Source organism: Entelurus aequoreus, linkage group LG08, assembly GCF_033978785.1.
Source record: "Entelurus aequoreus isolate RoL-2023_Sb linkage group LG08, RoL_Eaeq_v1.1, whole genome shotgun sequence".
Taxonomy (NCBI): Eukaryota; Metazoa; Chordata; class Actinopteri; order Syngnathiformes; family Syngnathidae; genus Entelurus; species Entelurus aequoreus.
In genome coordinates this window covers 81969047-81982828 of record NC_084738.1, presented here as the reverse complement: position 1 = coordinate 81982828, position 13782 = coordinate 81969047, and the positions used below count along the sequence as shown (strand labels likewise).

Below are 13782 nucleotides of genomic sequence, written 5' to 3'. Positions count from 1 at the left end.
CTAGGTTTAGACAGGCGGCACAGCATTAACCGTGTAGTTACAGGTCCAGTGTTTGGTTCGGTGTCTCCTGATAGTAGTATTGTTGATCTGCTGTCTATCCTTCCAGTCAGGGGCTTATTTCTTTTGTTTCCATCTGCATTTAAGCACGATGCTATCACGTTAGCTCAGTAGCTAAAGTGTTTCACCGATGTATTGTCGTGGAGATAAAAGTCACTGTGAATGTCCATTTCATGTTCTCGACTCTCATTTTCAAGAGGATATAGTATCCGAGGTGGTTTAAAATACAAATCCGTGATCCACAATAGAAAAAGGAGAGAGTGTGGAATCCAATGAGCCCTTTTACCTAAGTTACGGTCAGAGCGAAAAAAGATACGTCCTGCATTGCACTCTAGTCCTTCACTCTCACGTTCCTCATCCACGAATCTTTCATCCTGGCTCAAATTAATGGGGTAATCGTCGCTTTCTCAGTCCGAATCGCTCTCGCTGCTGGTGTAAACAATGGGGAAATGTGAGGAGCCTTTTAACCTGTGACGTCACGCTACTTCCGGTACAGGCAAGGCTTTTTTTTAATCAGAGACCAAAAGTTGTGAACTTTATCGTCGATGTTCTCTACTAAATCCTTTCAGCAAAAATATGGCAATATCGCGAAATGATCAAGTATGACACATAGAATGGATCTGCTATCCCCGTTTAAATTAAAAAAATTCATTTCAGTAGGCCTTTAAGGTGGTGACTCTCCAGGGGGAGGGGACCGGGGAAGGGGGTGGGTGGGTGTAAGGATCGGTGTAACTCGGCCTGTCGCCATCACGTCTCCACCTCGTCGCTGCCACCACAGCCTGGGGGGCAATAGACTACAGACTGCGGTGAAGAAGCCTACAACTTTTGGTTGTTTTTCGCTCCGTATGCTGAATGGCGATATACGATATATATCTCGACATTTTTTCCGTAAAGTAAAAACAAAACAGTCCTAGTTACCTGAGATACTAAGTACGTCATTATTATGATTTAGTAATTTATTAAGTCAAAATAATGACCAACTAAGTCAAAATAATGACTTACAAAGTAAAATTAATGACTTACTGTAAGTAAGCGTTTCAAAAAAAGAGTTAAAAGTGGGGCCACATGCTGACATAAGTTCAACTCATCATGCTTCATTTATTACAGCGTTTGGGAAGCCTGTAGTTGATTTTTATTATGTAAATGTTATATTTTTATCAACATGTGATAGCAGGGACCCTGCCATTCAAAACTAAGCTGCTACATTACTAATGATTAATGTAACTACAGCTGAAAAAATAGTACAATAGCAATAGGAGAGACTATTCATTCCTGAACACCATGGAGTTCATGTAGGCTTTATGATGCACTTATATTATTATATAAATTATCATATACAGCTTCAGGAAACTCTTCATTTAACATGTCGTTTTTGCTGCTTCAACACAGCTCAATCCACACAGAAAAAGGTAAAGAGAAATATTTAGTTGTTAACTGTAGGTCAATAATGCTTGTCTTTCTCTCTGACAGACAGGGCTTTGCTGTCCTTAACACACACACACACACACACACACACAAACAAAAAAAAAAACACACACACACATCTCAACAACAAAGTGCTGCGGGAAACCCTGCACTAGGGTTGTACGGTATACCGGTACTGGTATAGTATCGCGGTATTAATGAATCAAAAACAGTATTAAAGCCTGTTTGAAAAGTACCGGTTGCCGGGCATGACGGCACTGGTTTTACAAGCAGAGGAGCATGTTCGGCAGCACACACAAACGGAGTACTTACAAGCAGACAAGGTGTGTAGACAGAAAAGGGAGAACGGACGGATTTACCCATGAAGGAAAATGTCTAAAAAGCAATTTACCATCAAAAATTGAAAAATAATCCCAGGACGTTATTCTGTTAATACATGTATTACTATATAAAAACTGAAGAAAAATGTCTAAAAAGCAACTTCCCATTAAACAGAGAAAAATAATTCCTAGATGTTAATAAGTTTATTAACACATGGGAAATGAAGGAAAATGTCTAAAAAACCATTTCCCATTCAACACTGAAATATAATCCCTAGATGTTATCCTGTTAACGACAGTAATATGTTTATTACTACATGAGAAATGAAGGAAAATGTCTAAAAAGCAACTTCTCATTCAACATTGAAAAATAATCCCTAGATGTTATTGTGTTGACAGTAATACGTTTATTATTACATGAGAAATGAAAGAAAATGTCTACAAAGCAATTTCCCATCACAAATTAAAAAATAATCCCTGAAAGTTATCCTGTGAACTAATATATTTAATACTACATGAAAAATGAAGAAAAATGTCTAAAAAGCAACTTCCAATCAAACCATTTTCATAAATAGTCCCTGGATGTTATCCTGTTAACCAATATGTTTATTACTACATGAGAAATGAAGGAAAATGTCTAAAAAGCAATTTCCCATCAAAAGTTGAATAATAATTCCTGTACATTATTCTGTTAACTAATAAATTTTTTACTACATAAAAAAATGAAGAAATCCCTACATGTGTACCCTGTTAACGACAGTAATATGCTTATTACTACTTTAGAAATTAAGGAAAATGTCTAAAAAGCAACTTCCTATCACAAATTAAAAAATAATCCCTGAAAGTTATCATGTTAACTAATATATTTAATACTACATGAAAAATGAAGAAAAATGTCTAAAAAGCAACTTCCAATCAAAAAAATGTCATAAATAGTCCCTGGATGTTACCCTGTTAACCAATATGTTTATTATTACATGAGAAATGAAGGAAAATGTCTAAAAAGCAATTTTCCATCAAAAATTGAAAAATTATTCCTGTACATTATTCTGTTAACTAATGTGTATTACTATACAAAAAATTTAGAAATCCCTAGATGTTTATCCTGTTAATGATTGTAATATGCTTATTACTACATGAGAAATGAAGGAAAATGTCTAAAAAGCAACTTCTCATAGCAAATTTTAAAATAATCCCTGAAAATTATCCTGTTAACTAATATATTTATTACTACATGAAAAATGTCTAAAAAGCATCTTTCAATCAAAAAATTTTCATAAATAGTCCCTGGATGTTATCCTGTTAACCAATATGTTTATCATGAGAAATAACGGAAAAAGTCTAAAAAGCAATTTCCCATCAAAAGTTTAAAAATAATCCCTGTACGTTATTCTGTTAACTAATACGTGTATTACTATATGAAAATGAAAAAGGAAAAGGAAAATGTCTAAAAAGCAACTTCCCATTCAAAACATTAAAAAATAATCCCTCAATGTTATCTTGTTAACTACAGTAGCACGTTTATTATTACATTAAAAATGAAGGAAAATGTCTAAAAAAAATACAAAAAGGCAATTTTTCATCAAAAGTTTAAAAAAAATCCCTAAATGTTATCCTGTTAACTAATACGTTTATTACTGCATGAGAAAGGGAGAAAATGTCCAAAAAGCAACTTCCCATCAAAGTTTGAAAAATAATCCCGAGATGTTATCCTGTTGACTAATATGTTTATTATTTTGTAAGAAATGTCCAATAAGCAAATTCCCGTTAAAATTTAAAAAACAATTCCTGTATGTTATTCGGTTAACTAATACATGTATTACTACATGAAAAATTTGGAAAAAATGTCTAAAAAGCAACTTTATATTAAAAATGTATTTATTATTTATTTATTAAAAATAATCCCTTTATGTTAATATGTTTATTACTACATGAGAAATGAAGGAAAATGTGTGTAAAAAAAAAAAAAAGCAAATTCCCATCAATGTTATTGTGTTGACAGTAATACGTTTATTATTACATGGGAAATGAAGGAAAATGTCTAAAAAGCAACTTCCCATCACACATTTAAAAACAATCCCTGAAAGTTATCCTGTTAATATATTTATTACTACATGAAAAATGAGGAAAAATGTCTAAAAAGCAACTTCCAATCAACAAATGTAAATAAATAGTCCCTGGATGTTATCCTGTTAACCAATATGTTTATTACTACATGAGAAATGAAGGGAAATGTCTAAAAAAAGCAACTTCCCATCAGAAGTGGGGAGACAGTTCTGGATCCTGTTTACGACACAATCAATCGCTACGTAATGCTAAGCTAATGATGGCAACTCTTACACTTTGATGGTTTGCAAAGTGCAAGTCAGGCAGGCCAGAAAACTTGCATATTTCTCTTTTATCTGGAAAAGCGAAGCTAGCTTGACCTGAGGCTAAGTTTACAAAGTAATAAAGACATTTAGAGTGGGGAAAGTCAAATATTAGTTTGAAAGCACACGGGAAATGTCAACGAAATAATCAAAAAAGAAGCTCTTAGCACGGCTGTGGCATTCAGGGACACATCAAAGCGAGCCTAAATGCGTCCACGTGAGAGGGCGCCTTAATATAACTTAACTGCATTTAAGTGCAATGACAGGGTTGCCTTCCAGAACCTCGTTATTACCTCCGTGAGGATAAAAAAGGTCCCAATTAGGACCTGCTTAGATGGAAATGGACAGAGTGTTCAGTCCAAAGCAGACTCAATGCAACTAATGAATAGAAAGACAAGTACCTGCATGCACCAAGACCGCCATTCACAGGCCTCTTTTTGCACTCTCAAAAGCAAAAGCTGGGCTTTTACCTTTTCAGCTGCGGGGAAATTGCATTAAGCGGGGAAAAGACAGAAAGAGGTGACACATTTAAATCCTGTTACTCCACGCCTCGGCTTTTCCACCGCTGGAAACAAAGATCCATGCGCACGTGGGTCAGGCAACAACACCGCGGCCAACAACAACAATAATAATAATAACAAGCGGGGAGTATTTTCTTCAATTAAAGAGTTAAAAGTCCATATTACGCCAACGTTCTTTCCGCACGTATTCATCTTAAAAGAAGTGCAAATGACACAGAAAACTTTTTTTTTTTTTTTATAAACACAAGAGACTAATATGGTATTTTTTAGAATACAAATTAATATTAAAAAAAAGGTATTAACAAGCCGAGGTGTGCGGACTAATTAAGCTAATTGAATATAAGATGAAAACACACGCTGCTGTATGGCGTCACTTGTCTTTGTTACGGAAATCTAAAATGAGGACCTTATGTTTCCATACTAAGTTTTAATTGAAAAAAATATATACACACATATACATATATACACACATACATACATATACACGTTATATATATATATATATATATATATATATATATATATATATATATATATATATATATATATATATATATATATATATATATATATATATATATATATACATATACTGTGTATATATATATATATATATACATATACTGTGTATATATATATATATTTATATATATATATATATATATATATATATATACATACAGACATATACACACATACACATAAATAAATACACATGTATATAAATATACATACATATACACACATACACAAATAAATACACATATATATAAATATACATACATATACACACATACACTTAAATAAATACACATATATATATACATTTATATTATTTATATATATATAAATAAATATATTTATATATATATATATATATATATATATACACTACCGTTCAAAAGTATGGGGTCACCCAAACAATTTTGTGGAATAGCCTTCATTTCTAAGAACAAGAATAGACTGTCGAGTTTCAGATGAAAGTTCTCTTTTTCTGGCCATTTTGAACGTTTAATTGACCCCACAAATGTGATGCTCCAGAAACTCAATCTGCTCAAAGGAAGGTCAGTTGTGTAGCTTCTGTAACGAGCTAAACTGTTTTCAGATGTGTGAACATGATTGCACAAGGGTTTTCTAATCATCAATTAGCCTTCTGAGCCAATGAGCAAACACATTGTACCATTAGAACACTGGAGTGATAGTTTCTGGAAATGGGCCTCTATACACCTATGTAGATATTGCACCAAAAACCAGACATTTGCAGCTAGAATAGTCATTTACCACATTAGCATTTATGTATTTCTTTAAAGTTAAGACTAGTTTAAAGTTATCTTCATTGAAAAGTAATAATAATAATAATAATAATAATACCTGGGATTTATATAGCGCTTTTTCTAAGTACCCAAAGTCGCTTTACATGTTAAAAACCCATCATTCATTCACACCTGGTGGTGGTAAGCTACTTTCGTAGCCACAGCTGCCCTGGGGTAGACTGACGGAAGCGTGGTAGTAGTGCTTTTCCTTCAAAAATAAGGACATTTCAATATGACCCCAAACTTTTGAACGGTAGTGTATATACACTTGCATATATAAACATGTATATATACATAGATACATACACACACATACATACATATACACACTAGTGTTGTCCCAATACCAATATTTTAGTACCGGTACCAAAATGTATTTCGATACTTTTCTAAATAAGGGGGTCCGCAAAAAAATTGCATTATTGTCTTTATTTTAACAAAAAATCTTAGGGCACATTAAACATATGTTTATTATTGAACGTTTGTCCTTAAATAAAATAGTGAACATACAAGACAACTTGTCTTTTAGTAGTAAGTCAACAAACAAAGACTCCTAATTAGTCTGCTGATGTATGCAGGAAAAACCATCGTCTGGCGGTGGTTTGGCTTACAGGGGGGGAGATGTTGAACAATTATGCGGCAAAAGCCTTGTTACAAAAAGTAGCATCTACTGCTAATGTGTAGCATCATTTGAAAAGTCACCCGCTAGAGAATGAAGAGTGCTTGAAACTCCGCATGTCAACATCTCCGTTCGGTGCCACACCCACAAAATGCCCGAGCAACCATTTCCACATCAACACCGTATGAAACAAATAGTCAACAACAGAAGGAGATAACGTCCGCAGGAACCTACCACATAGTGAAGGACATACACTATTTGATTTCCTATTATGCAGCTCATTTTTATTTGACACTTATTGAAATATCTTGTGTGACATCATGCACAAAAGTGCACTTTACTTGTTTTTAATTATTGTAGTGGCGTTCTGTACAAAAAGTGCACTTTAATTTAGTGTTGTTTTGATGTGTCATCTTAGTGACATCATGCACAAAAGTGCACTCATAGCTTGTTTTAAAATGTCTCTGACAATCTTGCACTTTCTGTTTGGAAATGACATGAATGTTTGTGCCACTGCTTAATAACTGTTTAATAAATACACTTTTAGTTGTGATTTCCCTCTCTGCATGCAAGTTTAAAAGTAGCATATATTAATGAAGTATGAAGAAGAATGTTTTAATGTAGACACATAGAATCAGCATACTGCTGTGATTATATGCATCAAGTGTTCATTCAAGGCTAAGGCAAAATATCCACATATATATCGTGTATCGTGACATGGCTTAAATATATTGAGATATTAATAAAAGGCCATATTGCCCAGCCCTAGCTGTATGTATACTTTTGACCCAGCAGATTTGCTCACATTTTCAGTAGACCCATAATAAATTCATAAAAGAAGCAAACTTCATGAATGTTTTTTGTGACCAACAAGTATGTGCTCCAATCACTCTATCACAAAAAAATAAGACAGCCATGACGTTATGTCCTTCACAAGTGTACGTCAACTTTTGACCACGACTGTATAAGGCCCAATCCAAACAACCTTCCCTAATCATGGTGCGGAAAAAACTAAAAAAAAATCAACCAGCACAAAACATCAACAAACATGGTCACACATTACACAACCTGCCTATTGAACTTTGCGGATGTTTTAGTGCTGCCGAACACGCTCCTCTGCTCGTAAAACCAGCAATGTTACGGCGTTACAACGTGGCCGTTTAAAAAACGGTACTTTTCAAACAGAGTTTAGTACCGTTTTTGATTCATTCGTAGCACGATACTATACTAGTACTGTACCGTACAACCCTAGACTGAAGTCACATATGAAAAGATCAGATTCAGGACTGCTTCCTTATGGCAAAAGATTAGATTTGAAGCACTGTAAGAATAATTATGTATATATTATCACACAACTTTTATGCTTAAAGGCCTACTGAAAGCCACTACTAGCGACCACGCAGTCTGATAGTTTATATATCAATGATGAAATCTTAACATTGCAACACATGCCTATACGGCCGGGTTAACTTATAAAGTGCAATTTTAAATTTCCCGCGAAACTTCCCGTTGAAAACGTCTATGTATGATGACGTATGCGTGTGACGTCAATCGTTGAAACGGAAGTATTGGGACACCATTGTATCCAATACAAAAAGCTCTGTTTTCATCGCAAAATTCCACAGTATTCTGGACATCTGTGTTGGTGAATCTTTTGCAATTTGTTTAATGAACAATGAAGACTGCAAAGAAGAAAGCTGTAGGTGGGATCGGTGTATTAGCGGCTGGCTGCAGCAACACAACCAGGAGGACTTTGACTTGGATAGCAGACGCGCTATCCGACGCTAGCCGCCGACCGCATCGATGATCGGGTGAAGTCCTTCGTCGCTTCGTCGATCGCTGGAACGCAGGTGAGCACGGGTGTTGATGAGCAGATGAGGGCTGGCTGGCATAGGTGGATAGCTAATGTTTTTAGCATAGCTCTGTGAGGTCCCGTAGCTAAGTTAGCTTCAATGGCGTCGTTAGCAACGTTAAGCTTCACCAGGCTGGAAAGCATTAACCGTGTAGTTACATGTCCATGGTGTAATAGTATTGTTGATCTTCTGTCTATCCTTCCAGTCAGGGGTTTATTTCTTTTGTTTCTATCTGCAGTTAAGCCCGATGCTATCACGTTAGCTCCGTAGCTAAAATGCTTCGCCAATGTATTTTCGTGGAGATAAAAGTCACTGTGAATGTCCATTTCGCGTTCTCGACTCTGATTTTCAAGAGGATATAGTATCCGAGGTGGTTTAAAATACAAATCCGTGATCTACAATAGAAAAAGGAGAAAGTGTGGAATCCAATGAGCGAGCTTGTACCTAAGTTACGGTCAGAGCTAAAAAAGATACGTCCTGCACTGCACTCTAGTCCTTCACTCTCACGTACCTCATCCATAAATCTTTCATCCTCGCTCAAATTAATGGGGTAATCGTCGCTTTCTCGGTCCGAATCGCTCTCGCTGCTGGTGTAAACAATGGGGAAATGTGAGGAGCCTTTCAACCTGCGATGTCACGCTACTTCCGGTACAGGCAAGGCTTTTTTTTTATCAGCGACCAAAAGTTGCGAACTTAATCATCGATGTTCTCTACTAAATCCTTTCAGCAAAAATATGGCAATATCGCAAAATGATCAAGTATGACACATAGAATGGATCTGCTATCCCCGTTTAAATAAATAAAAATTCATTTCAGTAGGCCTTTAAGGGCCGTTGCTATAGTTATTGTCAATTGTGCGGAAGTGGTATTTTTCTTTGTCTGTGCAAAGCTGGCAATCCAAAAGATTGCAAGCCAGTCTGGTATCAGTGTCTGTGTCCAGGATCGGCCTGCTGACTGCCAAGGTCGAACACCGCCGTGACGCAGACAGCGCAGAGACAAGGCGATAGCACCAGCGTCAACACATTTGCATTTTTGTATAATCATATATTGTGTCTAACTGCAGTTGTCGAGATTACCCCCTTTCCCTCAGCGACAGCTTCAGTGATGTAACCAGGGACCCCCCAAATAAATAGAGGTAGCACGCGGGCTGGAATTTTAGAACGTAGTTTGGATCTGTAACTAGAGTACAGCCCAAAGAACGCGTCTCCTCAATTGAGCAAAATTTAACTTTGTCTCAGCATGATTCCTTGCTTCTTGTCTGTTTAGAAGATGTCATCAGTGTTTGAACCTGACAAGCACTTTGGAGCGTTTAAAAGTCAGATCTGTGTCACTTGAAGGCAAAATAATCAGATTTGGTGTGCGGCGTAAACGGGGCCTTAGAGTCCTTGACGTATCAGGATAAAGCCCACGCCATCACGACAAACACGCTCGCACCTGTGAAAGGAGGTCAAGCTAACATTTGTAAGCAGCGCCCGTCACGCCGCCTGCAAATTTATGGGGCCACTTTTGGGCGCGTCGGTGTCAATAAAGCCGGCCGTAATGTTTGCCATCCCATCACGGAGGAAGATTTACCCTCCCGGCGCTGACGCGTGCACCCCGGCTTCAAGGTCCTGTGTGGCGCCTCTGGGGAGGCGAGGAGCGAGACCGGACAGGCTTTCAAACAGCTTATCATCACCTGTTTGACACCCTGGACGCTTAACGGCTGACACGGACGCCAACGTGGCCGCCGGTACGGGCCGTAACACCTCAAGTGTAAATAACGGAAGAAGAGGGATGCAACCTTGACTCCCTTGTCAGACGGCGCTCTGGACGGCGGGGGAAAGGGAGGCGACAATCAGGTGATTGAGAGGCTCTATTATGCGTCAACTTAAAGGAAGCCGGCGTGATGGATGACACGGGACGCCAGTCACCTTCAGAGCCCGGACGCCGCGTCTCGCAGCATCCTCTGTGGCAAATGACCTGAGAATCCCGCTGACGTATCCCAAAAGGCAGCCGGCCCTTTTTTTTTTTTTGCATATGGCGGCCAATTTACAAGAAAAAGATGCGGCGGGGGGGCGGGATTTATATTGAAAATCCATTTCTGTATTTTGTCAAGACTGCATTGTGCACGCAAAAAACTTTAAGGCCTAATTGTCCCCTCAGCTTGGAGATGACAATTAATGGAGGGACTGAGAGCACCTGAACGCACCACATGCTCATAATGTACCAAGAGCACCTTAACGCACCATGTGTTGATTTATATTGAAAATCCATTTGTGGGGTTTTTTCAAGATTGCATTGTGCGCGCAAAAAGAGCTTAAGAAAAAGATACAGAACGCAACTTTAAGACCTAATTGTCCCCTTAGCTTGGAGATGACAATTAATAGAGGGACCTAGAGCACCTGAACGCACCATGTGCTCATAACGTACCTAGAGCACCTGAACGCACCCAGTGTTGATAATGTACCTAGAGCACCTGAATGCACCATGTGTTGATAATGTACCTAGAGCGCCTGAACGCAACATGTGTTCATAATGTACCTAGAGCACCTAGTGCTGATAATGTACCTAGAGCACCTGAACGCACCATGTGTTAACGTACCTAGAGCACATGAACGCACCTAGTGTTGATAACGTACCTAGAGCACCTGAACACACCATGTGTTAAAGTACCTAGAGCACCTGAACGCATCATGTGCTCATAATAGAGCACCTGAACGCACCATGTGTTGATAATGTACCTAGAGCACCTGAACACACCATGTGCTTATAATGTACCTAGAGCACCTGAACACACCATGTGCTTATAATGTACCTAGAGTACCTGAACGCACCATGTGTTGATAATGTACCAAGAGGACCTGAACGCATCATGTGCTCATAATAGAGCACCTGAACGCACCATGTGCTCCTAATGTACCTAGAGTACCTGAACGCACCATGTGCACCAGAACGCAACATGTTTTGATAATATACCTAGAGCACCTGAACACACCATGTGTTGATAATGTACCTAGGGTACCTAAACGCACCATGTGCTCATAATTTATCTAGAGCACCTGAACGCACCATGTGCTCATAATGTATCTAGAGCACCTGAACGCACCATGTGCTCATAATGTATCTAGAGCACCTGAACACACCTATTGTTGATAATGTACCTAGAGCACCTGAACGCACCTAGTGTTGATAATGTACCTAGAGCACCTGAACGCACCATGTGTTGATAATGTACCTAGAGCACCTGCACGCATCATGTGTTAATAATGTACCTAGAGAACCTGAACACACCATGTGTTGGTAATGTACCTAGAGCACCTAAATGCACCATGTGTTGATAATGTACCTAGAGCACCTGAACGCACCATGTGTTGATAATGTACCTAGATCACCTGAACGAACCATGTGTTGATAATTTACCTAGAGCACCTGAATGCACCATGTGCTCATAATGTACCTAGAGTACCTGAACACACCATGTGTTGAAAATGTACCTAGAGTACCTGAATGCACCATGTGCACCTGAACGCAGCATGTGTTCATAATGTATCCAGAGCACCTGAACGCACCATGTGTTGATAATGTACCTAGAGCACCTGAACGCACCATGTGTTGATAATGTACCTAGAGCACCTGAACGCACCATGTGTTGATAATGTACCTAGAGTACCTGAACACACCATGTGTTGATAATGTACATAGAGTACCTGAATGCACCATGTGCACCTGAACGCAACATGTTTTGATAATATACCTAGAGCACCTGAACACAACATGTGTTCATAATGTACCTAGAGCACCTGAACGCACTATGTGCTCATAATGTGTCTAGAGCACCTGAACGCACCATGCGTTGATAATGTACCTAGAGCACCTGAACACACCTAGTGTTGATAATGTACCTAGAGTACCTGAACGCACCATGTCCACCTGAACGCAACATGCTTTGATAATGTACCAAGAGGACCTGAACGCATCATGTGCTCATAATAGAGCACCTGCACGCACCATGTGCTCCCAATGTACCTAGAGTACCTGAACGCACCATGTGCACCTGAACGCAACATGTTTAGATAATATACCTAGAGCACCTGAACGCACCATGTGTTGATAATGTACCTAGAGCACCTGAACGCACCCTGTGCTCATAATGTACCTAGAGTACCTGAACGCACCATGTGCACCTGAACGCAACATGTGCTCATAATGTACCTAGAGTATCTGTACGCACTATGTGCTCATAATGTACCTAGAGCACCTGAACGCACCATGTGTTGATAATGTACCTAGAGCACCTGAACGCATCATGTGTCGATGATGTACCTTGAGCACCTGAACGCACCATGTGTTGATAATGTCTCGCAGCACCCTCTGTGGCAAAAGACCTGAAAATCCCGCTGACGTATCCAAAAATGCAGCCTGGGCATATGACGTCCAATTTACAGGAAAAAGATGCGGCGGGGTGATTTTTATTGAAAATCAATTTGTTTGTTTTTTCAAGATTGCATTGTGTGCGCGAAAAAGGTACGGAACGCAACTTTAAGGCCTAATTGTCCCCCCAGCTTGGAGATGACAATTAATGGAGGGAAGTTACCAAGACCTTGAGCGCAAATTGAATTAAATAAATGTTAGTACAAGAAGTCACTGCAGACAGAGGTTACTTCATTTATGCCAATTTGTCTGCAAATGAGCTATTCTTACATGATTAATTATGAAAATTTCCATCAAGCAAACGTTAGCGGTAATAGCGCCGCTAACCACTCAGAAGCTGTTACGTCCTTCAGTGAGCTTGGCGAGCGCTCAAATGTCACCTGATCCTATGAAAGTGTACAACACTTCATGCCTACTTCTTATCATGGTGCCTCAAAGGAGCGCTCTGAGATGAGAAGTGTCTCTGAGCTGTAACCATGTGACGATAAACCTTTAAAAATTCAACTACCATGATTGATAACACTGAAACTCAGGGACCAGTGACACTGCTCATTTATTGGAGACGCAAGCTTGTGTTAGTTAGCTTGAATGCTGACGTGAAAACAAGAGACATTAACGTCTTTCCCAATGACAAAAAAACAACATATCTTAATCAAAATGAACACATTACGGTCTCAGCAACTAAGACAGGAGTGTCAAACTCGTTGTCACTGAGGGCCACATCGCAGTTACGCCACCAGAGGGCAGCTTGTAACAGTGAATAATGGTTGGATTGGCCTATGCATTTTATTATTAAAAATATTTTTTTACGTACACTTAAAACATTTTTTTTTTAAAATCTTGATATATCATTACAATTCTGGTCAAAAATGTTTTAATGCAAAATCTACAGATT

The 13782-nt window shown here is 38.5% G+C and overlaps 1 protein-coding gene across 2 annotated transcripts in view; it reads right to left on the bottom strand.

The window, feature by feature from the left end:
* ap3b1a (adaptor related protein complex 3 subunit beta 1a) overlaps nt 1–13782 on the bottom strand; it is a 126292-nt gene that overhangs the window by 23827 nt on the left and 88683 nt on the right. The gene's annotated exons all lie outside the window — the stretch shown is intronic.